The sequence below is a fragment of the Hypanus sabinus genome, chromosome 16 (genome assembly GCF_030144855.1).
Source record: "Hypanus sabinus isolate sHypSab1 chromosome 16, sHypSab1.hap1, whole genome shotgun sequence".
In the NCBI taxonomy this organism is placed as follows: Eukaryota; Metazoa; Chordata; class Chondrichthyes; order Myliobatiformes; family Dasyatidae; genus Hypanus; species Hypanus sabinus.
Genome location: NC_082721.1, coordinates 81569253 through 81596456, shown reverse-complemented (window position 1 = coordinate 81596456; position 27204 = coordinate 81569253). Strand labels below are relative to the sequence as shown.

The 27204-nt window shown below is 44.9% G+C and overlaps 1 protein-coding gene across 6 annotated transcripts in view; it reads right to left on the bottom strand.

The window, feature by feature from the left end:
* LOC132406487 (cAMP-specific 3',5'-cyclic phosphodiesterase 4B-like) overlaps positions 1-27204 on the bottom strand; it is a 311131-nt gene that overhangs the window by 107466 nt on the left and 176461 nt on the right. The window contains exon 1 of one of the 6 annotated variants that reach the window (XM_059992232.1): positions 112-117. The exons of the other annotated variants lie outside the window; for them this stretch is intronic. The gene's annotated coding sequence lies outside the window, so the exon portion shown is untranslated. Of the gene's footprint in view, positions 1-111; positions 118-27204 lie in introns of those variants that run through there. 6 annotated transcript variants of the gene reach the window in all.

The window sequence follows — 27204 nt, the reverse complement described above, 5'->3', positions numbered from 1 at the left end:
TCATGCAGACTGTCGGTGAATTCCAGTTGGATCATTGGCCATTTGTTAGTAATTTTATTTACTTAGAGAAAGAGAGCACGAGTTAGAGAGAAACGTATTTTTAAATCAGACCTTATGAAAACCTGTGCCAAGTTTGATTGATATACACCGGTCCGGATTTGCACTCAAGTTTCCCCAATCTCTTGCAGCAGTTTTAAGGGCACAGTAGAGAGCATCCTGACATGCTGCATCACTGCGTGGTGTGGAAACCGCGCCGCGGCGTCCAGTGGTCAAAACTGCCCAACTCATCACCTGTCCAGTCCTTGCGCCAGCAGGGACACATAGATAGAAAGGTGCCAGGAACATCACGAAGGATCCCACCCACCCGGAAGTTCGTCCCGCTTCCACCAGGGAGGAGGCTACGGAGCATCCACGGCCAGGACCAGAAACAGTTAATTCTCCCAATCCGTCAGGCTGATCAACACCTCCATCCATTAACCCATCCTACGTACCCAGTGTCACTTTATGTAACGTTCACATTGTGTTTTACAGGATTGCTTTTATATTTACACTTGTGTTTTTTTAAAATGCGGCATCGGGTCCGGAGTAATAATCTTTTTCTTCTCCATTACACTCAAGTACTGAAGATTGACGATAAGCAATCCCGAATCTTGAGTCGGTCAGCTGAACCCTCAAGCCCGGCCTGCATTTCAATCTGATGATGCCGATCTGCCCCCGGCCCCGACTTCCATCTGCAGCCCGGCTGAGTCCCAGTGACCGGTTCTGAAGAATTAAGGCAGTTAAGTGGAAGCCGCACATCTCTCGAGTCCTGGGAGCTTGAACAAGTTCACTGAACACTCACTGTCCTCCGGGGCAAAGGAGTCAAAGTCTCATACCCCACTGACAAGTGAGCAGGGACCTGACTGAGGCATCAGGCAGGAAACAGCACTATCAGTCCGAACTGGAAAGACAGCAGGCACCCTGACCAATCCGGATGATAACCTCCTGCTCTTCCGGCCACGTGCAAACCTGTTAGTTTCACATGGGGAATGTAAACATGGAGAAGTTTCAGCAGTTGCTCAAGATCCACTGCTATCTCGGACCTGTTTGATTAGTCACAGGTTGGACTAGGCTGAGCCAAGGCTAGTCCCAGCACTACAGATGACTTCTCGGTGAGTCAGGTAGACCCTAGGCTTTGGCAACTCTAAGACCAGCTCAGGTCATCATGTTTTTGGAAGGAGTCTCCAAGCACATAAAACACAAGACAGTCCACATTCTGCTGGAAATCCAGAGCAACACACACAAAATGCTGGAGGAACTCAGCAGGTCAGGCAGCATCTATGGAAAAGAGTAAACAGTCATTTTTCCGGGCTGAGACCCTTCTTCAGAGCTGGAAAGGAAGGGGAAAGGTGGGGGGGAGGGGAAGGAGGCTAGCTGGAAGGTGATAGCTGAACCCTGGTGGGTGGGAAAGGTCAAGGGCTGGAGAGGAAAGAATCTGATAGGAGAGGAGAGTGGACCATAGGAGAAAGGGAAGGAGCAGGGGACCAGTGGGAGGTGATGTGCAGGTGAGAAGAGATAAAAGGTCAGAGTGGGGAATAGAGGAAAGGGGTGAACTTGTTCACCAGAATGAGAAATCGAATTTCATGCCATCAGGTTGGCGACTGCCCAGATGTAATATAAGGTGTCGCCCCTCCATCCAAAGGGTGGACTCGTCTTGGCACAAGAGGAAGCCATGGACTGACATGTTGGAATAGGACTGACAATTGGAACTAAAAGGTCTGGCCACCAGGAAGTTCTCTCGCAGTTGGGGACGAATAATTCCCATTGCTCTTGTTAGGAACAAACCTCACAGAAACAGAGTGGGGCAAAAATGGATAGAGAATGAAAGGCCAGAGAGAGAAACATAGTTGTAGAGCACAGAAACAGGCCCTCTGACCCACTGACCCATACTAACCAGCAAGCACCCACTTACATTAATCCTACATTATTCTCCCCACATTCCTGTCAACTCTCATTGGATTCTATCACTCACTTACACAATTAACTCACTACACGTCTCTTTGGTCATACACAGAAGATGCAACTTTTACCCAGACAGTACCGGATTGAAATTGGGCTGCTGGAAACGTAAGGCAGCGGCTCCACCAGATATACAACTCTGACACACCAGGATTGAAAAGCTCGATCGTGGCACTGCCCAAGGAGGGAATCCCAGATTTCAGGGCCCAGAGAGCTAAAGGTATGTCAGAAAGTTGTGGAGTGATTACATTTGAGAACAATCATAAGACCATAAGATATAGGAGCTGAATTAGTCCATTTGGCCCATCAAGTCTGATCCATTTTCTCTCTCAGCTACAGTCTCCTGCCTTCCTCCCTGCATCCCTTCGTGCCCTGACCAATCAAAAATCTATCATCCTCTGCCTTAAATATATCAAAAGACTTGGCCTCCACTGCTGCCTGTGGCAATGAATTCGACAGATTCACCACCCTCTGGCTAAAGAAATTTATCCTCATTTCCGTTCTGAAAGGACACCCTCTATTCTGAGGCTGTGTCCCCCTGGTAAGGTCCAAATTGGAAATGCACAGATACTTGGGCTGGGAGAGGAGTAAGATGGGGGTTGCTTGCAGGACTGAAGGAGGTGCAGCCATGAAAACAACGATGAGAATTTACAAATGCTGTTGGAAGAAGAGCCAGTGTGTGAGCGAATGAGAGTGAACGGCAGCACACGCATTTGGAGATAATGCAGTCAACTGTGACACCGGCTGCAGATCAGAGAGCAGGAGGGGGGATTATTTGATTTACTGTTAATCTCCCAAATTTACAGTAAAATTTTGGGAGCTGACTGCGTACTCAAGGTTAGAGATTCAGAGGTGTTTGTATGGCTGAGGATGGGTCTCTGACCGTGTGAGTGACTGACTTGGAAAACAAGAGGTCATTAACATGGAGAGGAAGCATTAATCAGTTAAGGAATAAAATTAAAGCCGAGCTGGGCCATGTCCAACCTGAATCCAGTCTGACCCAGATACTAATAATTTTTCTATACCAGATCCAACAATCACTACCAGTAAAATCTCCAATGTGTTATTGATGGGATTAAGAATGACATACCGGAAAGACATTGATTAATTAATACAAAAGCACATGCACAAATACTAAGCAAATCATCCCGACCTCAATGAAACGTGGCCCAGGCTGAACCAGACACAAATGTTTTATCAGAATATATAACCAGCCAACTAGGCCCAACACATTTAGTTAGGTTGCACTGGGATGAGTCAGGAGGCCAGACTCTCTTCAAGTTCAAGTTTATTCTCATTCAATTGTACACATGTATACTGCCAAATGAGACAATGTTCCTCTGAGTTCCCAACCATGGACCCCTGCCATTAACCAAGGGGTCTGCGAACCCCAGGCTGGGAATCCCTGGTCCAGACCAAAGTGAACAAGTCAGTACATATAACTCATACGCAAAACACATAATGTAATATAACCACAAATCAATCAACAGATAATAATGTATGCATATAATACAAATTAAAACAAACAGTATAACGCTACTGGCGCTTCAATAGACAATAGACAGTAGGTGCAGGAGCAGGCCATTTGGCCCTTCTAGCCAGCACCGCCATTCACTGTGATCATGGCTGATCATACACAATCAGTACCCCGTTCCTGCCCTCTCCCCATATCCCTTGACTCCGCTATCTATAAGATCTCTATCTAACTCTCTCTTGAAAGCATCCAGAGACTTGGCCTCCACTGCCTTCTGAGACAGAGCATTCCACCTATCCACCACTCTCTGGGTGAAAAAGTTTTTCCGCATCTCTGTTCTAAATGACCTACCCCTTATCCTTAAACTGTGGCCTTTAGTTCTGGACTCACCCATCAGCGGGAACATGCTTCCTGCCTCCAGTGTGTCCAATCCCTTAATAATCTTAAATGTTTCAATCAGATCCCCTCTCATCCTTCTAAATTTCAGAGTATACAAGCCCAGTTGCTCCAATCTTTCAACATATGACAGTCCCGCCATTCCGGGAATTAACCTTGTGAACCTACGCTGCACTCCCTCAATAGCAAGAATGTCCTTCCACAAATTTGGAGACCAAAACTGCACACAGTACTCCAGGTGGGGTCTCACCAGGGCTGCAGAAGGACCTCTTTATTCCTGTACTCAATTCCTCTTGTTATAAAAGCCAGCATGCCATTAGCTTTCTTCACTGCCTGCTGTACCTGCATGCTTGCTTTCATTGACCGATGTACATGAACACCTAGATCTCGTTGTACTTCCCCTTTTCCTAATTTGACTCCATTTAGATAGTAATCTGTCTTCCTGTTCTTGCCGCCAAAGTGGATAACCTCACATTTATCCACATTAAACTGCATCTGCCATATATTTGCCCACTCACCCAACTTGTCCAAGTCACCCTGCATTCTCATAACATCCTCCTGACATTTCACACTGATGAGATGATGAGATGGTGTCAGATGGTGGTGTCAGGGAGTTCTGTAATCTTACAGCCGGGGGGAAGAAGTTGTTTCTGATCCTAACAGTCCTTGTCCTAATGCTACCGTACATCTTGCCTGATGGCAGCGGGTTAAAGAGATTGTTGGACAGATGAGAAGGATCACTGACAATGCTAAGGGTCCTGCTTATACAGCACTCCTGATATATATCTCTAATGGGTGGAAGAGAGACCCTGATGATCCTCCCAGCAGTCCTCGTGATCCTTTGTAGGGTCTTACAGTATCAGTTAGTGTAGAAGGTTACCAGGTTAGACAGCTGGAGTCCAGAGAGCACAGGAAGCATATTCTTGAGGGAAACATTTACAAGGATGTTACCAGGTCTGGAAGATCTGAGATGTAAGGGAAGGCTGAATAGGTTAGGATTTTATTGCTTGAAATGTAGAAGATTGAGTGAGATTTGATGGAGGTATACAACATTATGAGGGGTATAGATAGAGTAAATGCAAGCAGGCTTTTTCCACTGAGGTTGGGTGGGACTACTACTGGAGATCAAGGGTTAACAGGGAAAGGTGAAAAGCATAAGGGGAACATGAAGGGAAGTTCCTCCACTCAGAGGGCTGTGAGAATGTGGGATGAGATGCCAACTCCAGTGGTGCTCGATTTCAACATTTAAGAGAAGTTTGGCTTGGTAGGTGGAGGGCTGTGTTTCCGGTGCTGGTCGAAGGCAGTTGGCATTTTGAATAGTTTGGTGCAGACTAGAAAGGCCTGTTTCTGTGCTGTACTTTTCTATGACTCTAAGCGATAGGAAGGAGATTTCAGGCAAGGGATTAGGTTGAAAGAGGACAGAAGCTTGGACAAGTGACTCAGGACTGCAATCCAGGTCACTGTGTGATGTTTGTGAATATTGTGGCATTAAAGGGTACTGTAAACTTTCTCTTTACAGCAGATTCAAAAATAGGGGAAAATAACTGGCAAACGAACCAAGATTAAAATGAGATACCGATGTTCTGGGTTAAGGACTGTAGTTTTGATAGACCCTGGATCACAGTCTCTTTGGGAGCTGCTGCTGTTGCTTGCGTGGTGTTGGTGGGGGGGGGGGGTTGCTTCCACTGGTGCAAGTGGGGAGGGAAGGTGTGGTGTCAATGCTTTTGTTCCTGCTTGTGTGAAGGGAGGGGGAAGGGGGGTTTTGAGGCTTCAATGTTTCTATCATTATATCTATGGGATGTCTGTGAAGAGGAAGAATTTCAGGTTGTATACTGTATAAATTCTCTGATATTGACTGATTGAGAAATAGTTTCTAGTCTCACCATCTAGCAATCTTCTAAATATAATGCTAGGCTAGTCACAGAACAATTTACAATGACTAATTAACCTACCAACCGGCATGCCTTTGGACTGTGGGAAGAAACCTGAGCACCTGGAGGAAACTTCCAAGCTCCTTACAGGCAGTGGTGGGAATTGAACCCAGGTCACCTATACTGTAAAGCCTTGTGTAACCACCACTGCGCTAGCCACCCCCTTTTAAATGAACCTTTGAAATCTAGAACGCATTGTCAGTGAGAGCATTCAATCAGGACATGTAAGGGCAAATGAAGAGGAAGGCAAAACCCGCAGGGTTATAGGGCAAGGGCAGGAGAGTGGGACCGGCTGGATTGTTCGGTAGGCCAAATGGTCTTCCCTGTGCTGCAATGACTCTGTGATCAAGTTGGAATATGAGTTTAGCTGTCTATATATATATATATATATATATATATACACACACACACGCACACACCCCCTCCCCGACTCCTTGCTTCAACCTGTGACCGCAGAATGAGCTGAAAAGTACGATCGCAGATGCCTTGTTGGCCCAGGTCCCATTAAGGAGCGTTGCCACAAGGAGAGCAGGTACAGGAGTGTTCCTCAGAGACAGATGGAGGTGCTGTGATGTGTGATGAAGCAAGCAGGATGCCAGCAGGAGAATCCTGGCAGAGAGACACCACAGCAGTGTCACGCAGTGAGCACCATCGCTCACCGGGCAAGGTGCATGGTAAATCCCGGAGACACGAGTCTTCACGGACATTCAGATGCAAGCAAGCGACTGAAGAGCTAAGAAGCTGGAAGCTGAGCAGATGAAACTGCAGTGGTCATAGATTAATGCAGAACAAAAAAACTTTGCTGCAAAGCTCCCCTGTCAGATGTCAGACCTCTGACAGAGCTAGGTTTCTCACACAGTGCCTGGACAGCACCGTCAGGAGTGGAGTCAGAGGCTGATACAACAGGGGCATTTAGGAGACCAGCAGGGTAAGCTCATGGATGAAAGGACAATGGAGGATTATGGGCCAGATAGGAGGATAGAGTTATATTGGTTGTGGAGTAAGTTAAAAGGTCAGTATAACATCATGGGCTGAAGGGCCTGTACTATGTTTGTGGTGGAGAGCAATGATCAGGGAGTGTCATGCTCTCAGAGGGAGAATGCAGATGGAGTGGAGCCCTGTCAGTGAGGAAGTGCTTTTCAGATGGACAGTACTGAGGCACTGTTTGAAATCCAGCGGTGAAGGAGTACTAAACCATCGGAGGGGCAGTACTGAAGGAATGCTACAGGTTTGAAGGGGCAGCGGTGAGGGAGCTCTGCGCTGTTGGAGAGACAACACTGAGGGAGGACCACACTGTTGACATGGTGGCTCTGGGAATCTGCTATATTGTTGTATTAAGATCTCGACTGAAAATCAAAGTGCAAAACAATTCCTCTAAAAATTCTTTAAATTTCTTAGAACAATTGACAACTAAAGGTAACCTTTTTGAGAGAAACAGCAGTCTAAAGTGGTTTTGCATTTACATGTATTTTGAAAAAGAAAAGGCCATGGTATTTTGGTTCAATCTTTCAGGGAATGAGTAAATGAGAGCAAATCTTTGTCCTGTGATGAGAGCTATCAGTCTTAGAACAAGTGTCAGTGTTAGGTTTGTAGCTTCTGCAGCCAGCACCCTCCAGTGTTAATCCTTTGTAGCTTTATCCACTGTCTTTATAGTTTGAAGCCTTTTAATTAACATATTCTAAGGAATGCTTTGGGTGTTTTTTTTTAATGTGTGTATTATTTCTGAGAAATTTGGGTTACGTTACTGAGCCGATTTAAACCATCTGTTTAGACCTCTCACTCAATATTCAGTAAGTGGTTGAAATAGCTGGCTTAAATCAGCTCAGTAATACAGGTGGACAGTACCCGCAATTCAGGCAACCTTTCAACACACACAAAATGCTGGTGGAACGCAGCAGGCCAGGCAGCATCTATAGGAAGAAGTACAGTCGACGTTTCGGGCTGAGACCCTTCGTCAAGACTAACTTCTTCCTATAGATGCTGCCTGGCCTGCTGCGTTCCACCAGCATTTTGTGTGTGTTGCTTGACTTTACAGCATCTGCAGACTTCCTCGTGTCAAGCAACCTTTGCAGTGTTTTAAATATAAACTGCTGGCGTGGACTTCTGTGCCTAAAGAAGACTTGCGTAAAGAACCACAACGTTTGTTTCAAGAAAGAATCGTGATTGTAGAATATATTTTAAATCCACTGATCCTTTTGCAGTATTTTAATTGCTTTTACCTTCCATAGTTTGAATTCATATACAGGGTAACACCCAAACACCCAAGAAGTCAGCAGGTCAAGCAGCCTCTATGGAAAAGAATAAGAATTGACAATTTGGGCCAAAAGCCTTCACCAGGACTCGTGTGTTTATTCATATACATCATCTTATTTGGAATTATTTTTCTAGGGTTATTACAAAATGTTTCCTTTCCCGGCATCTTAAATAAGTGATCAGAAACTGTAACAGTAACATTAACAGTAACTGTAACTGTAACTGTAACATTTCAGGTTAAAAACCCCAGATCCTGTGTGACCTGGTGTGCATTTCTGGTGTTACTTCAGATAAGACCATAAGACATCGGAGCAAAATTAGGCCAATTGGCTTATTGAGTCTGCTCTACCACTCCATCAAAGCTGACCTATTATTTCTCTCAACTTTTTCCCCATAACCTTTGACAACCTGATTAATCAAGAACCTATCAACCTTTGCTTTAAATATCCCGAATACAGGCTTCCCCCGCTATCCAAAAGTACAGCGTTCCTATGAAACCATTTGTAAGCCAAAATGGCGTAAAGCGAAGCAATTATCACTAATTTATATGGGAAAAATCTTTGAACGTTCCCAGACCCAAAAAATAACTTACCAAATCATACCAAATAACACATAAAACCTAAAAAACGGCACGTACACGCATGTGCACATACCTGCCCGCGCAAGGCTTCACGGTCATGGTAGTCTTTCTCGGGGTAAACACAAGCTTAAAGCGGGCGCCTTCAAAATCCTCTTCAGATTTCTTTTGGTTAGTGAAAACAGGTACTAATGTAGGTCTTTCGGAAAAGCGAAGCGACGTAAAGCGACTTTCGTAAAGCGGGGGATGCCTGTACGTGGCCTCCACAGCCATCTATAGCGATGAATTCCACACCCTCTGGATAAAGAAATTCCTCCTCCCCTCTGTTCTAAATGGACATCCCTGTATTCTGAGACTGTGCCATCTGGCTCTATACTTGGCATCATAGGAAACATCCTCTCATATACTCTGCCTAGGCCCTTCAACATTCAATAGGTTTCAATGAGATCTCTCTCATTCTTCTAAACACCAGCAGGTACAGACCCTGAGGCATTAATTGCTCCTCATACATTAACAGTTTCAATCTCAGAATCATTCTGGTGAACCTCCTCTGGACCCTCTCCAATTCCAGCACATTCTTTCTTAGAGAAGGGGCCCAAAACTACTTATAATGCACCAAGTACGGTCTGACCAGTGCCATATAAAGCCTCAGCATTTCCAGCATCCGCAGTTTTCTTTTCAATTTTCGTTAGGATTCGTCAGTTGTGTTGAGGGAGGCAATGAATTCATTCCTTTCTCACAGAATTCATTTGCCTTCATCACAGGGTTTGAATATTCTGGATCCCTCATGCTACCACATAATTCCTTTTTTATTATTATTATTTAGCGATACAGAGCAGAATAGGCCCATTGAGCCACGGCACCCCAACAGCCCCCGACAAACCTGAATAATCCTAACCTAATCACGGGACAATTTACAATGACCAATTAACCCACCCGATATGCCCCTGGGCTGTGGGAGCAAATCGGAGCACCCAGGAAAACAAAACATGCATTCCACAGGGAGTGTACAGGCAGCATCGGAACTGAACTCTGAAACGCCCTGAGCTGCAATAACATCACGCTAACCGCTATTCTACCGCCGCGCCCGTACAGGAACGTTGAAGCTTTGATTTCACTGTGAAACCAAAACTTTCCTCCTTCTTTCTAGAAGGCTATGAAATGGAAAAGTGATCCTATTTTTGACTTTTCTCTTATTTTATCTTTTTCTCAAATACTGTTTTGTTAATAAAATATATCCCACTGAGTTTTATGTGAGCTATTGGGGCTAATTGACTAATTAAATTTGGAAGTCCTTAGTTCAATTGCAGCCACTATGGCCCTCTGTTAGTTGTAATCATGGAAGAACATAAGGCCAGGAGGAGGGGTTATTTATTTTTTTACATACAGTGCAGACGTAGGCCCCTTGGACTCTGGGAGTAAACTGGAGCATCTGGAGGAAACCCCTGTGGTCATGGGGAGAACGTACAAACTCCTTACAGGCAGCAGTGGGAATCGAACCCAGGTCACCTGTTCTGTAAAATGCTGTGCTAACCACTGCGCTACTGTGCTGTCCAGGAGGAGATGTTCCCAGCATCTCAAATTCAGATTATTATATAAACAAATGTTTCTGTATTTCTGATTAATGCAAGGCCTTGGTGCTTAGATAATTCTGATTGCCACATAAGAAAATAAGAGAAAGAGTATACCATTAGGCCACATAAGCTTATTCCCGTCCATTCAATATGATCATGCCTATCTGCCTCAGGCTTCCCTTTTCTTCCCCATCTTTCAAAAAATTATCTACTTTCTCTTTCGGTAGCCCCAGTGACTTAGTTTCCAACCTCTCTGGGCTAAAGTTCAGAGATTCAGAGGTGTTCCCATCATCCGCACTACTTAAAAACTACACTCTACTCTGGGGCGGCATGATAGCGTAGTGGTTAGCATGAAGCTTACAATACTGGTGATCAGGGTCAATCCCCACCACTGCCCGTAAGGAGTACGTTTGTCCTTCCCGCGACCACATGTGTTTCCCCCGGGTGCTCTGGTTTCCTCCCACAGTCCAATGATGCATCAATTGGGAGGTTAATTGGTCATTGTAAACTGCCCTGTGATCAGGCTAGGATTAAGTTGGGTACAGCTGGGCAGTAAAGGCCTATTCAGAGCTCTGTGTCGATAAACAAATAAGATAACCTATACCCCCTTGTTGAAGATACTCTCCATTAGTGGAAATATCTTGACATCGAATCTGTCATAGCATCTCAGATGTTTCAACACTGCTTTCTTGTTATGTGTGACTAGGGGAAAAGCAACAATGGAATAATATGCAACAGACACAAAATGCTGGAGGAACTCAGCAAGCCAGGCGACATCTATGGAAAAGAGTACAGTTGATGCTTCGGACCAAAACCCTTCATCAGGATTGTACTCTTTTCCCATAGATGCTGCCTGGCCAGCTGAGTTCCTCCAGCATTTTGTGTCTGTTGCTTTGGATTTCCAGCATCTGCAGATTTTCTCTTGTTTGTGAATGGAATAATACAAATGCATGTTGTGGATGGATTACACCATAGGATAGTTGAAAATTTAGCAATAGAGCTATAAAATAGTTAGCTTTCTCACTGACATTGCAGTTGTTTTTAAACTTGTGTAGCCATGACTTCTGCAGAGAAGGGAAAGATACAGATTGGGACTGTCATCAACTTATGACATCAGAAATTGTAAGATGAATGAGAGGGTGTTTTAAGTGTTCAGGGTGGAAATATTTATATGATATTTAATACAGGGATTATACTGTATATCTGAGCTGGATCCTTTTGGAAAGCAGAGACGTGGGAACTGGGCAAGAATATACTGTATGTCATTTTATTTATTCACTGTTTGAGACGTGGGTATTGCTGGCAAGGCCAGCTGTTATTGTGTACAAACTGCTGGAGGAACTTAGCGGCTCAGGCAGTATCTACTGTGGAAAATGAACAGGCATTTCGGGCCAAGGCTCTTCAGCAGGACTGAAAAAGAAGGGGACAGAAGGCAGATTGTCCTCTCCCTTTGTAGTCTCAGCCTGAAACATCGACTCTTCATCTTCCTTCATCGACGCTGCCTGACCTGCTGAGTTCCACCAGCACTTTGCATGTGATGATCCAGATTTTCAGCATCTGTCATCTCTCTTGTCTCTGCTTATTGTGGCAAGCATGATCCTACGGAGACGTGGAGTGGCCATGTTGCTGTGAAGTCTCCCACATCTATTTTATTGTGTTCCTGGAAGGGGGTTTTTCAAATGATAGTTATTGGTGGGGACTTTTTTTTTAACTTTATTGCATGTTGTTTCAAGGGATACATTTATGATACGGTTGTGGAAAATGGGTTTTAGTGAGTGCACCACATCATAGGCTTCCTGAAACGCCAACAGCATATGAGGTGATGATGATGACCACATCATAGAGTTATGAAGCAGTACAGCGTAGAAAGAGGCAACTCGAACCAATTTGATCATGCTGCCTAAATTTGACCTTTACCCCACTTTATCTTTCCTATCTGTTCAAATATTTCTTAAATTTTGTTACTGTACCTGCTTCTGGCAGTTCATTCCATCTCAGTTCCACCATCTGCGTGAAGAAGCTGCCCCTCGGTCCCCTTTTAAATCTTTCCCACCTGACCTTAACTCAGTGCCCTCTAGTTTTTGATTCCCTGGGAAAGTGATGGTGTGCATTCACTCTATCTATGTCCCTCACGATTTTATACATCCCTATTTAAAATCATGGCATGGCACGGTAGCATAGTGGTTAGCACAACACTTCACGGCACCAGCAACCCAGGTTCAATTCCCTTTGCTGCCTGTAAGGAGTTTGTACGTTCTCGCTGTGACCACGTGGGTTTCCTCCAGGTGCTCCAGTTTCCTCCCATAGTCCAAAGACGTACCAGCTGGTGGATTAATTGGAAGTTGTTCCAACGATTAGACTAGGGTTAAATCGGAAATTGCACGATAGCAATCGAAGGGCGTATTCCATGCTGTATCTCAATATATAAACAAATGTCAATTATATCTTGGCATAGATTCCTACATGTCTGGAAGTTGGCACAAGAAAATCCAAGGGCAGCTGATTCAAAGGAGGCAGATCCACAGCAATCCCAGTAGTTGGGGAATCCACTATTGTAGCTGACCAAGAATCATGGCATAGGAACAGCTAAAATGTAGGCCCCAGCTGTTTTTAATAGCTTTTGAATGGAAAATCCTACAAGTAGTGGATGTGGCCTGGTCCATCACGGCCAAAGCCCTCCCCACTATTGAGCACATCTACATGGAGCATTGTTGCAGGAAAGTAGCATCCATCATCAGGGACCCCCATCAACTCAACCATGCTCTCTTCTTGCTGGTGCCATCAGGAAGGTGGTACAGGAGCCTCAGGACTCACACCACCAGGTTCAGGAACAGTTATTACCCCTCAACCATCAGGTTCCTGAACCAGAGGGGATAACTACACAGAACTGTTCCCACAACCTATGGACTTACTTTCAAGTCCTTTTCATTTCAGATTATCAATATTTCTTATCTTTTTCTTTTGTATTTGTGTGTTAGTTGTTTGTCCATCCTGTTGGGTGCAGTTTTCATTGATTCTAGAGTTTCTTGTGTGTGCCCACAAGAACATTAATCTCAGGGTTGTATATGGTGACATAACTGTACTTTGGTAATAAATTTACTTTGAATTTTTGTAAAATTAATACAGTGACCCCATAGACGCTATTTTGAGGAAGGGCAGAGGGTATACCGGGGCCAGTCACTGAGTGACGTTGCTGCTACAGGGTATCGACCATCATTCACTGTTGTCTGTGGGATCTTGCTACGTGAGAGCTGGCTGCTGCTTCTCCGATGCTGAAGTTGAAATGCGTGAGAGCTTCAAGTTGCTAGGTGTGAACGTCACCTGTCCTGTTCCAGCCATGTTGGTGTCACAGCCAAAGAAGCTCACCAACGCCACCACTTCCTCGGGAGCATTAAAAAAAAAGCTTTGGCACGTCCACTTCGGCTCTCACCGTTCGATGCAGCCTAGAAACCATTCTGTCTGGATGCACGATGGCTTGACAAGGCATTTGCTGTACACGTGACGGCGAGAAACCTCAGAGAGTTGTGGACACAGCTCAGCACATCACAGAAACCAGGCTTCCCTCCATGGACTCTGAAAACACTTTTTGCTGCCTCAGTGAGTCAGCTAGCATAAACAAAAGCCCCACCCACCCCAGACACTGTCCATTATCCTCTCTCTCTCTTCGGGCAGAAGATAAAAAGCTTGAAAGCACTTACCACCAGGCTCCAGGACTGTTATCAGACTCTTGTACAATAAACCTCACAATCAACCTCATAATGATCTGCACTTTACCGTTCACCTGCTCTGCACTTTCTCTGTAGCTTTTACGCTTTAATCTGCATTGTTCCTGTTTTACCTTATTCCTGCTGAATGCACTGTGTAATGATCTAATCTCTACGAACAGTGAGTAAGAAACTTTTCAATGTGTCTTGGTACAGTTGACAATAATAAACCAATGCAAATACCAGTAGGACATCCTGAGGCTGTGTAGGATGCAAGTATGGCTACAATGTTCGAAGTGCGGACGGGACACCATAAATCCCAGCCCAGCTTCACCAACAGCAGAGCTGCTGAATCCCCAGACAGGAGGGTGGAGAGACAGCCTGTGATGACATGAGAGAGACAGAGAGAGTGGATTCATGGTAGCAGGTTGAGTGAGACATTGTGCGCAAAGTTCACAGGATGTGGTGAGGTCAGTGGGGAGGGGAACTGTCTTGACGTGAATGCACAGATAAGACGGAGGTTACGGTGAGGAAAGACGTCACATTCTCCGGGACAATGCCAGCCCTCGTACACTCACAGCTTCCCTTCAGCTGGTGTTCTGGGTCTGAGGTACCTCCAGCCATTCCCAGAACCGGTGCTGGGGGCTCACAAATAGGGAGGGGTGGGAGGAGGGAGGGGGATTGAGTAGAGGGGTGAGGGTTGGTAATGGGAGAGATCGGTGGGTGCAGGAGGAGGGAGAGGGGGTTGAGTAATTGAAGACGGGTGAGGGTCAGTGATGGGGAGATCAACGGGTGAACCTCTCTTATTCACACCACCTCCCATCCTTTCATTCACTCCCTCCCTCACCATTCTGTCACTTCAAGTCTTCCCCTTCCTCTCCCAACCCCTCTTTCTCACCCATGCTTTATCCTTCAGCCACTCCCTCCACACACTCCAATTCCCATTTTGCACCTCTCTCTCCTCAGCCCTCACCTCTTTCTACCCTTCTGCTCTCCCCAACCAACTACAGCTTTCTCTCTTCTGACTGCTTGCCTCAGCTCCTTCCTGCCACCTCTGAGCTATACATTCCATATCCTCACTTTTTCCCCACACTTCATTCCGCTCACCCACCACCATCCCTACCAATCACCTCTCTGCCCTCTCCACTCTCCTTTTGTCTTCTTCCTCCTCTAGTATCCTCCTCACCCCCTTGTCCCCACCTTTCCATCTCTCTGCCACTCCCTCCTCCTCATTGCCACCTCTACTCTCACACTCCCCAATTCATTACACTCCCTCTCTCACCCATCCCCAATCCCCTGCCTCTCACTTCTATCCCACTCATTCTCATGCCCTCTCCCCTCCCTGAACCTCCCTTCCACACCCTAAACCCAGTTCAACCTCTCAAGCCCCTCCCCCTCTTCTCTCCACCCATACCCTCCCTTCTCGACACCTGTACTTTCTCCCCTGCCTTTCACCTTATCCCTTCTGACCCCTCAGCACCTCCTCCACAAGCTCCTCCCTACCTCTTCCTCCTTATTTCTTCTCTCCTTCCACAGCTTCTACTCCTGCCCACCTACCCTTCCCCTTCTACAAATGCCTCTCTCCCCTTACCCCCGCTCAACTCTTCCCTCCTCCCCTTCTCCACACACCTCCTAAGTCTCTTCCTCTGACGCAGCTCTGCCACCCTCACCCATATCTCCATTTCCTCTGCCCCTCCCCACAGATTGTGGCTAAATGAACTCTTGTTCCCTCTGTGCAGCCACTTCCCCAGTAGGAGCAGGGAGTGGAATATCCCATGCAGCAGAGGGTGGAATCACCCTAGAGGGGATGGAATACCCCTAGGAGAGATGCTGGAATACCCCCTAGAGGAGCTTCTGCTGGGTCAAGGATCCCTGGGCAAAATGGTACCAAGATATTTCAAAGTCCAAAGTAAATTTATTATCCAAGTACAGTGGTTACGAACCCTGTAGAATTTTCTCTGTTTCTGCATAAATATGACCTAAAATGTGATCAGATCTTCATGTAAGTCCTAAAACTACAGAGAACCCAATTAAATGTAAAAAAAAAATTATACATGTTGATTTATTTATTGAGAAAAATAATCTAATATTTTGTGTTTTGTGTATTTGTGTTAGAAAAAGTATATGAACCTTTGCCTTCTGTAAGTGGTGTGACCCTCTTGTACAGCAATAACTTCAGCCAAACATTTCCAGTAACTGTTGATCTGTCCTGCACACTGGCTTGGAGAAAATTTAGGCTTCAACTCTGGGATGTTGGTGGGCTTCCTTCCATGAACTGCTTGCTTCAGGTCCTTCCTTAACATCTCTATAGAATTAAGGTCATTACTTTGACTTGGCCATCCAAAACACAAATTTTCTTCTTTTTCAACCATTAGGCGTTGATTTACTCTTGTCTTTCGAATCATTGTCTTGTTGCATTATCCAGCTTCTATTAAGCTTCCCAGGTGACAGACTGCTACCCTGACATTCCCCTGCAAAATGTTTTGATACATTTTTGAATTCATTGTTCCCTCAACGACTGCAAGCTGTTCAGGCCCTGAGGCAGCAAAGCAGCCCCAAACCATAATGCTCCTTCCATCAAGCTTCACAGTTGGGATGAGGTTTTGGTGTTGGTGTGCAGTGTCCATTTTTCTCCAGATATAGCAATGTGCATTTCTGCCAAAAAGTTGAACTTTTGTGTCATCTATCCATAGAACATTGTCTGAGAAGCATTGTAGAACATCCAGGTGGTCTTTTGCAAGCTTGAAATGTGCAACAATGTTTGTTTTTGGAGAGCAGTGGGTTCTTCTGTGGTGTCCTTCCATGAACACCTTTCTTGTTTAGTGTTCTTCTTTTTAATGGACACATGAACAGAAACATAGGCAAGTTCTAGAGATTTCTACAGGTTTTTTGCTGTTACCCATGGGGTTCTTTTCCACCTCCTTCAGTATCGCATGTATGCTGTTGGTGTGATCTTTGCAGGATGCCCACTCGTAGGGAGAGTAGCAACAGTACTGAGATCCCTCCATTTATAGACAACTTCTCTTACTGTGGACTGGTGAACACACGGGTTTTCAGAAATACTTTTGTAGCCTTTCCCAGCTTCATACATCTCTACAATTCTTCTAAGGTTCTCTGACAGTTGTTTTAATTGAGGCATGGTGCACATAAACAGGTTTTTCTTGAGAAGAGCAGGTTCTGTCAGTAACCTGATTTTGTGTGTCCTTTTTATAGGCAGAGCATCTCTACAACCCACACCTTCAATCTCATCTCATTGATTGGAACACCTGACTCCAAATACCCTTTGTAGAAGACATTACCCCAGAGGTTCACATACATTTTCCATCAAATACATGAAATATTGGATCAATTTTTCTCAATAAATAAATGAACAAGTATAATGTTTTTGTCTTATTTATTTAATTGGGTTCTCTTTACCTTGTTTTAGGACTTGTGTGAAGATCTTATCACATTTTAGGTCATACTTGTATAGAAATAGAGAAAATTCTACAGGGTACACAAACTTAGAAACATAGAAAACCCACAGCACAATACAGGCCCTTCGGCCCATGAAGTCCCTACCTTAGAAATTACTAGGCTTACCTATAGCCCTCTATTTTACTAAGCTCCATGTACCTATCTAAAAGTTTCTTAAAAGACCCTACTGTATCCGCCTGCACCACCATTGCCGGCAGCCCATTCCACATACTCAATACTCTCTGAGTAAAAAATTTACCCCTGACATCTCCTCTGTACCTACTCACCAGCATCTTAAACCTGTGTCCTCTTGTGGCAACCATTTCAGCCCTGGGAAAAAGCCTCTGACTTCCACATGATCAATGCCTCTCATCATCTTATACACCTCTATCAGGTCACCTCTCATCCTGTTGCCCCAAGGAGAAAAGGCCGAGTTCACTCAACCTATTCTCGTAAGGCATGCTCCCCAATCCAGGCAACATCCTTGTGAATCTCCTCTGCACCTTTCTATAGCTTCCACATCCTCTTGCAGTGAGGCGACTAGAACTAAGCACAGTACTCCAAGTGGGGTCTGACCAGGGTCCTATATAGCTGCAACTTTCCACTGTATATTACCCTTCACTACCTTGAGATTCGTTTTCATGCAGGTATTTACAGGAAAAAGAAATGCATTACCATTTATGAAAATAACTAAATATAAACAAAGACTGAGAACCAACCAATGTGGCAAAGAAGACCAATTGTTTCAATAAAAAATAACACTGAGAACATGAGTTATAAAGGGTCTTTGAAAGTGTGTCTGTGGAATCTGTTCAGAGTAGTGGTGAGTGAAGTTATCCAGGCTGGTTCAGGAGCCTGATGGTTGTAACTGTTCTTGAACTGGGGAGCGTGGGACCTTGGGCTCCTGATCAATGGTAGTAGTAAGAAGAGGGAAGGGCCTGGATGGTGGGGGTCTTAGATGACGGACGTGGCACTGCTCCATGTAAATGCGTCCAGTGGTGGAGGCGGCTCTGCCTGTGAGGGATGGGGCTGCACCCAGTACTTTCTTTAGACTTTTCTCTTCCTGGGCATTGCTATTTCAACAGCAGGTGGTGATGCATCCATTTAGAGTAGTGTCTTCTGTGCATTAATACAAGGCTGTCAAGGTTTTCAATGACGTGTTGAATTTATAAAAACTTTTAAGAAAGTTGAGGCACTGTGGTGTCTTCTTTGTGATGGCATTTATGTGATGGTCCCAGGACAGGTTGTCTGATCTGTTAACACCAAGGAACTTAAAAAAGCTACTGACCCTTTCAAGCTCCATTCTCCAAATGATGTCTGGTTTATGGACCTCCAGCTTCTCCCTCCTGTAGTCAATAATCAGTTCTTTTGTTTTATTGATGTTGTCTTTGTGGCACCACTCAGCCAGGTTTTCAATCACCAATATCAACCGGTGCTGTTAAACCCCCATTATTTTATAAAGCACTGTGCTCCAACTGAACCCACAGATGACTTTCCCAAACATCTTAAGAAACAATTAGCAGATCACATCAGAGCTGTTTCAGCTGCTGCCAGACTTAGAAAGTGAATTACAACTCTTAATTCTGTCATAAACCCATTTAATGGAAGTTGAACTGAAACTATCAATTAACGTGTTTTCAAAGAGCTCTGTAAAATGACATACAGAGGTGACAGTTTCGGGGATTCTGTGTACAGGAATTGCGGTTACAGTTGTGATCTGCACTGTTAGTGGAGAGGAGGCTGCCACGGGACAGCAGTGGTTATCATGAACAGAGGGATCTGGGAATACAGATACAAAATTCCCTAAAAGTGGCGTCACAGGTAGATATGGCAGTAAACAGAGCTTTTGGTACATTGACCTTTATAAATCAAAGTATTGAGTATAAGAGTTGGAATGTTATGGTGAGGTTGTATAAGGCATCGGTGAGGCCGAATTTGGAGTATTGTGTGTAGTTTTGGTCACTGAATTACAGGAAGGAGATTGATAAGGTTGAAAGAGTGCAGAGAAGGTTTACAAGGATGTTGCCGGGACTTGAGAAACTGAGTTACAGAGAAAGGTTGAATAGGTTAGGACTTTATTCCCTGGAGCGTAGAAGAATGAGGGGAGACTTAATAGAGGTATATAAAATTATGATGGGTATAGATAGAGTGAATTCTTAACATTTAAGAAAAACTTGGACAGGTACATGGATGAGAGGTGTATGGAGCGATATGGTCCAGGTGCAGGTCAGTGCGACTAGGCAGAAAAATGGTTCGGCACAGCCAAGAAGGGCCAAAAGGCCTGTTTCTGTACCGTAGTGTTCTATAGTTCTATGACACTATTACAGCTCAGAGCTTTGGAGTTCAGAGTTCAATTCCAATGTCTTCTGTAAGCAGTCTATACGTCCTTCCCGTGGAATGCGTGGGCTTTTGTCTGGGTGCTCTGGTATCCTCCCACAGATCATAGATGTACCAGTTAACAGGTTAATTGGTCATTGTAAATTGTCCCACGACTAGGCTAGGGATAAATCGGGGGTTCCTGGATAGCGTGGCTCAAAGGGCCGGAAGGCCTATTCCGCGCTCTCTCTCGAAATAAAAAACTTCTCAATGAGCATCGAAATAGCCTCATTCCATAGCCTGTCCTGTACTGCCCTCTGCTGTTGATGGCTATCATAGGCAGGGAGTAAACGCAAGATGGAAAACACTACTGTAGTCCAGGACAGAAAGCCATGGAAATATCTAAGTTTCACAGCCTGGCTTCAAAGCCTATGACCTTTAACACCACAGGACTCAACTATAAAGATAAAATTTTTTAATCTTCCAGAAGGAGACGGCCATCCAGACGGCTCTAGGGTTAGAGGGATGGTTTGTGTGAAGGATGGAGTAGAGAGACTGTGCAATGATCTGTATGAGGATCACTGTGAGGTTCTGCGCAAGGGTCCTTGTGTGGGATCGTGGGGGCATATAGAACACAGAACACTATAGCACCATACAGGCCCTTCAGCCCACAATGTTGTGCTGACCTTTTAACCTACTCCAAGATTAATCTAACCTTTTACCTCCCAAATAGCCCTCTCTTGTATTAGCCACTTCATCCCTGGAAAAGGCACTGTCTGCCTGAGTCAGAGTCAATGGAAAGGTCAATACCCAGGTCTGTGTGAGAGTCAGCAGGTCAGTCTATATTGGTGGAGATGAGGGTATGGCCTGCTAGATCATGGGAGGGGTGTGAGGCTAAGAGTTTATCTTAAGTTGCACGAGGGGCTCTGTGTGAGAGGGAATAGGGGTGTTGTGAGCATCATTGTGAGAGTGAGATTGAGAGCAGATGCAAGTGTCTGTGGGGATCGGTACGGGATAAGGCAATGATGGAGAGAGCATGAATGTCTGTGTGAGCTTAGTTAAATGTGAGAACGTGTGGCAGTCATTGCGAGTAGACTGTCAGGATGAGGGTAAGTGTGCTGCTGTGTACAAGGGTCTGTTTGAATGTCGGTGTGTCCGCGTGAAGGTCAGAGTGTGAAATGAGTGTGAAACGTGAGTGTGACCATTTCTGAAGGTGCGTGTGAGTGTGAAGGACAGTGCAAGGATGTGTGCGAATGGAGTGTGAAGTTGGTTGTGAGTGTGAGAGGAGTATGAGGATGAGTATGACATATAGGGAAGTGTGAGGTGAGAGTAAGTTGAATGTGAGGATGAGTATGAAGTATGGGGAAGTGTGAGGTGAATGAAGTGGGTGTGAGGGTGAGAGTAAGGTGAATGTCAGGGTGAGTGTGAGGTGAATGAAGTGGGTGTGAGGTGAGTGTGAGAGTGAATGTGAAGCTGACTGTGAGTGTGGAAGGGGATGAGAGTGCAGTTTGGGGAAGTGTGAGGGACAGTGCGAGAGAGAGAGAGTGAGGGGAGTGTGAGGGTGAATTTGAGGGTGGTGTGGGGTAAGTGTGAGGGGAGTGTGAACGTGTATGAATTTGGGTGTGAGTCTGAGGGTGGAGGTGGTTGTGAGGGGAGGGGAGTGTGACCAGCACCGTGATTTTACAGTGAATGCTGGCTGCTCTGCTGATGTCAAGGTTTCCATGGCAACAGGGCCATTGCTCCAGACTGCTAAGCAAGCACGACAATGGCAGCAAATTCCATCACATTCAGCTCATGAAGCTTTCTTCGGACACGACAGATGCTTTCCTTCCATCCCTCTTTACCCAGAGCAGGCAGCCTCCTCCCTCCCTGTAAACGTGCCCACCCCAACTCCCATCTTGACTAGTACGACACAAAACAGACACATTCCAGAGTATTAGTGCACAAAGTTCAAAAAATCCCACTATCCAGATAATTAAATAATCCTGAAGAAAAAGAATGTACCAGCTCCTTTCAAGAAGGAGCTAGATGGATATCTGATGGATAGGGGAATCAAGGGATATGGGGACAAGGCAGGGACTGGGTATTGGTAGTGAATGATCAGCCATGATCTCAGAATGGTGGTGCAGACTCGAGGGGCCGAATGGTCTACTTCTGCACCTATTGTCTATTGTCTATAAATACTCTGGATCAACAGTACCCTCAGAGAGGAAATGTCCTGTCCTTTCCATTCTGGCCTATGTGTGACTCCAGATCCACAAATGAGGTTGGTAAGACAAGGGAATACACGCTCGAGAAGTGGACAGAGTGAGCAGTTTCAAGTTCCTGGGTGTCAACATCTCTGAGGATCTATCCTGGGCCCAGCGTATTAACGCAGCTACAAAGCAGGCAGGACATTGGCTGTACTTCATTAGGTGTTTGAGGAGATGTCGTTTGTCACCAGAAACACTCGCAAATTTCTACAGACGTACTGTGGGGAGTGTTCTGACTGCATCACCATCTGGTATGGAGGGGAGTTTGGGGGGCGGGCGTGCTACTGCACAGGATCAAAACAAGTTGCAGAAAGTTGTAAACTCAGCCACCCACCATGGGCACTAGCCTCTGTGGTATCCAGGACAACTTCCAGGAGTGATGCCTCAAAAAGGTGACAGCCATCATGCCCCAACACCCAGGACATGCCCTCTTCTCATTACTACCACCAGAGAGGAGGTACAGGAGCCTGAAGGCACACACTCAACGAATCAGGAGCAGCTTCTCACCCTCTGCCATCCAATTGCTGAATGGACATTAAACCCATGAACACTACCTCACTGCTTTTTTGCACTGCTTATTAACACTTTATACTTACTGTAATTTACAGTTTTTATTATATTGTATCACATTGTGTATTACCGAAAAACAACTTTCACAGCGTATGCTGGTGATATTAAATCTGACTCTGAAATGCCCTTTGACGTGGCCTCGGAAGTCAAGGGCAATCAGAAAAAGGTAATCCATTCAGACTTCCCATGGATACTCAAATTCCATTATGTATTAAGGAAATTCTGACTTCCTGGAACCAGGGATAATTCTACATCAGCAGAATTTTCTCCTCTCTCACGTGCTCAGACTATCGGTGATCTTGGGCCATGACATTCAAATCTGTTGGCTCCTAAATACCCACTGGGTGGAGAGTGCGATTGTTATTTCCACTGGGCTGGGACATCTTCCCCTAGGTCAATAGTGTTATAAAATAAAGTTCTTTCATAAATCAGGAACTGAGACTTCTGGTGGGATGCAAATGGTTAACTCTTTGCTAGAACACATTGGTCTTTAAAACTTAAAACTAGTAGGACGTGAGATGATGTGGGGCAACAGTTTGCCGAGTTTGTTGATTACAGAGTAGATATCCATCCTAAAGTCTTAGTGCCCCAAGGAACAGACAAGGATGAATGATGAAGGGATTATTTCTATCACCTATGCATTACTGCTTTGGACTATGGCTGAAACAGGGCCACAATAGATGCCATCTCAGGTTTACAACTGCTCTCTGGAACATCTGTATAGTAAACTCACCTACATTAGACCACTACTTATTTAGACCACAAGACGTAGGAGCAGAACTAGACCATTTGGCCCATCGAGTCTGCTCCGCCATTCAATGATGGCTGAACTTTTTTTCCCCTCATCAGCCTCACTCCTCGGCCTTCTCCCCGTAACCTTTGATGGCGTGGCCAATCAAGAATTTCTCAATCTCCACCTCAAATACACTCAATGACCTGGCCTCCACAGCTACTTGGGGTAACAGATTCCACAAATTCACAACCCTCTGGCTAAAGAAATTTCTCCGCATCTCTGTTTTAAATGGACACCCCACTATCCTGAGGCTCAGCCCTCTTGTCCTAGACTCCCTAAACATCCTTTCCAGATCTACTCCGTCTAGGCCTTTCAATATTCGAAAGGTTTCACTGCAATCCCCCAGCACAATCAAATGTTCCTCATATGATAACCCTTTCACTCCCAGAATCATCTTTGTGAACTTCCTCTGAACCCTATCCAATGCCAGCACATCTTTTCTCACACAAGGAACCCAAAACTGTACACAGTTAAGGCCTCACCAGTACCTTATAAAGCCTCAGCATCACATCCCTGCTTTTGTATTCTGGATCTCTTGAAATGAATGCCAACATTGCATTTACCTTCTTCATCATTAACAACAACCTGCAAGTTAACCTTTAGGGTGTTCTGCACAAGGACTCCCAAGATTGGCATCTCAGATTTTTTTGATTTTCTCCCCATTTAGAAAATAGTCTGCACACTTATTTCTTCTACCAAAGTGCATGACCATGCATTTTCTAACATTGTATTTCATTTGCCACTTTCTTGTCTAAATCCTTCTGCAGCCTTTCTGTTTCCTCACCACTACCTGCCCCTCCACCAATCTTAACCAATCTACCAATCTGCAAACTTAGCAACAAAGCCATCTACTCCATCACGTAAATCACTAACAATACAACATAAGAAGTGGCCCCAACACCAACCCCTGAAGAACACTACTACTCACTGGCAGCCAACCAGAAAAGGATCCTTTTATTCCCACTTTCTGCCTCCTACCAATCAGCCAATGCTCTAACTATGCCAGTAACTTTCCTGTAATCCCATGGGCTCTTAACTTGGTAAACAGCCTCATGTGTAGCAGCTTATTAAAGGCCTTCTGAAAGTCCAAATATACAACATCCACTACATCACCTTTATGTATCCTACTTGTAATCTCCTCGAAGAATTCCAACAAGTGTGTCAGGCAAGATTTTCCATTAAGGAAACCATACTAACTTTGTCCTATCTTGTCCTGTGTCACCAAGTACTCCATCGCCTCATCCTTAACAACTGACTCCAACATCTTGCAATCCACTGGGGTCAGGCTATCTGGTCTATAACTTCTTTTCTGCTGTCTTCCTCCTTTCTTAAAAAGTGGAGTGACATTTGCAATTTTCCAGTCCTCTGGCACTATGCCAGAGTCCAATCATTACTAATGCCTCCACAATCTCTACAGCTACCCCTCTCGGAACTCTGGGGTGCAGTTCATCTGGTCCTGGTGATTTGTGCACCCTTAGGTCTTCCAGCTTTTTGAGCATCTTCTCCCTTGTAATGGTAACTGCACTCATTTCTCTTTCCTTGTACCCTTCAACATCTGTCACACTGCTAGTGTCTTCCACAGTGAAAACTGATGCAAAATATCCATTTAATGCATTTGCCATCTCTTTGTCCCCTGTTATTATTACTCCAGCCTCATTTTCTAGTGGTCCTATATTTACTTTCATCTCTCTTTTATTTTTTATGTACTTGAAAACGCTTTTTCTATCCCTGTTATATTGCTTGCTAGTCTGCTTTCATATTTTATCTTTTACCTCCTAATGACACACAAAATGCTGGAGGAACTCAGCAGGCCAGGCGGCATCTATGGAAAAGAGTACAGTTGATGTTTCAGGCCAAAACCAGGACTACCAAACGGTTTTGGCCCAAAACATCCACTGTACTCTTTTCCATAGATGCTGCCTGGCCTGCTGAGTTTCTCCAGCATTTTGTGTGTGTTGCTCGGATTTTCAGGATCTACAGATTTTCTTATTTGTTTTTATCTCCTAATGATTCTTTTAGTTGCTCTCTGAAGGTTTTTAAAAGCATCCTATTCCTCTATCTTCTCACTAATTTTTGCTTTGCTGTATGCCCTCTCATTTGCTTTTACATTAGTTTTGACTTCCCTTATCAGCCACAGTTGTACTATTTTGCTATCTGAGTATGCCTTTGTTTTTGGAATACATTGATCCTGGCCCTTCCTCATTTTTCCCAGAAACTCACACCACTGCTGCTATGCTCTGCTATCATTCCTGTCAGCATCTCCTTCGAATTTACTTTGGCCTATTCCTCTCTCGTACCACTGTAATTTCCTTTACTCCACTGAAATACTACTGCATCAGACTTTACTTTCTCCCTATCAAATTTCAAAGGTAAACTCAATCATACTGTGATCACCGTCTCCTGAGGGCTCCTTTACCTTAAGCTCCCTAATCACCTCTGGTCCACCACATAACACCCAATCCAGTGTAACTGATTCCCTGGTAGCCTCAACAACAAACTGCTCTTGTAGGCATTCAACAAGTTCACTCTTAGAGATCGATTACCAACATGATTTTCCCAATCTACCTGAATGTTAAAATCTCCTATGACTATCATAACATTGCCCTTTTGACACACCTTTTCTATTTCCCATTGTAATCTGTAGTCAACATCCCAGCCATTGTTTGGAGGCCTGTATATACTGTAACTGCCAGAAGGGTCCTTTTACCCTTCTAACTCAACTCACAAGGATTCAACATCTTCCGATCCTATGTCACATCTTTCTAATGATTTGATGCTATTCTTTACCAGCAGAGCCACACCACCCCCTCTGCCTACCTTCCTGTCCCTCCAATACAATGTGTAATCTTGGACATTCAGTTCCCAACTACAACCATCCTTAAGCCAAGATTCAGTGATGGCCACAACATCATACCCGACAATCTGTAAAAGTACAACAAGATCATCCACCTTATTTCTTATACTTCATACATTGAGATATAACACTTTGAGTGCTGTATTTGCTACCTTTTTTGATTCTGCATCTCTAATACACTGATAGTCACTCTGCTGGCTACAATGTTGTTCTATCATCTGCCTGCCCTTCCTGACAGTCTGACTATATGCTTTTTTACCATCCGTCCTATCCTGAGTCCCTTCACTCTGGTTCCCATCCCCGTCAAATTAGTTCAACCCCTCCCCAACAGCTCTAACAAACCTTCCCATGAGAATATTGGTTCCCTCAGGTTCAGGTGCAATTGGTCCCTTTAGTACAGGTCATACCTCCGCCAGAAGAGATTCCAATGATCCAAGAACCTGAAGCCCTGCCCCCTGCACCAAGTTCTCAGCCATGCATTTATCTGCTAAATCATCCTGTTTCTACCTTCACTAGCATGTGGCAGAGGTAACATCCAGAAATTACTACACAGGAGGTCCTGCTTCTCAGCTTTCTGCCTAACTCTCTAAACTCTCTTCAGGACCTCTTTGCTTTTCCTTCCTATGTCATTGGTACCAATATGTACCAAGGCATCCAGCTACTCTCCCCCCGCTCTCCAAAATGCTATTGATGCAATCCGAGACACCCCTGACCCTGGTTCCTGGGAGACAACATACCATCCAGGTGTCCCATTCATGTGCACAGAATCTCCCGTCTGTTCCTCTGACTATTGAGTCCCCTATCACTACTGTTCTCCTCTTCTCCCTCTTTCCCTTCTGCACCATGGAACCGTGCTCAGTGCCCGTAACCCGGACCCTGTGGCATTCCCCTGGGTGGTAATCCTCCACAACAGTGTCCAAAATGGTATACTTACTATTAAGAAGTTACTGTATTTACTTACAGCTCTGCCTTCAATACTGAAATTCCAACTATATGCAAATTCTTCGCTTGACTTCCTGACCAACAGACAGCAGTCAGTAAGGAGAGGTAGTAGCA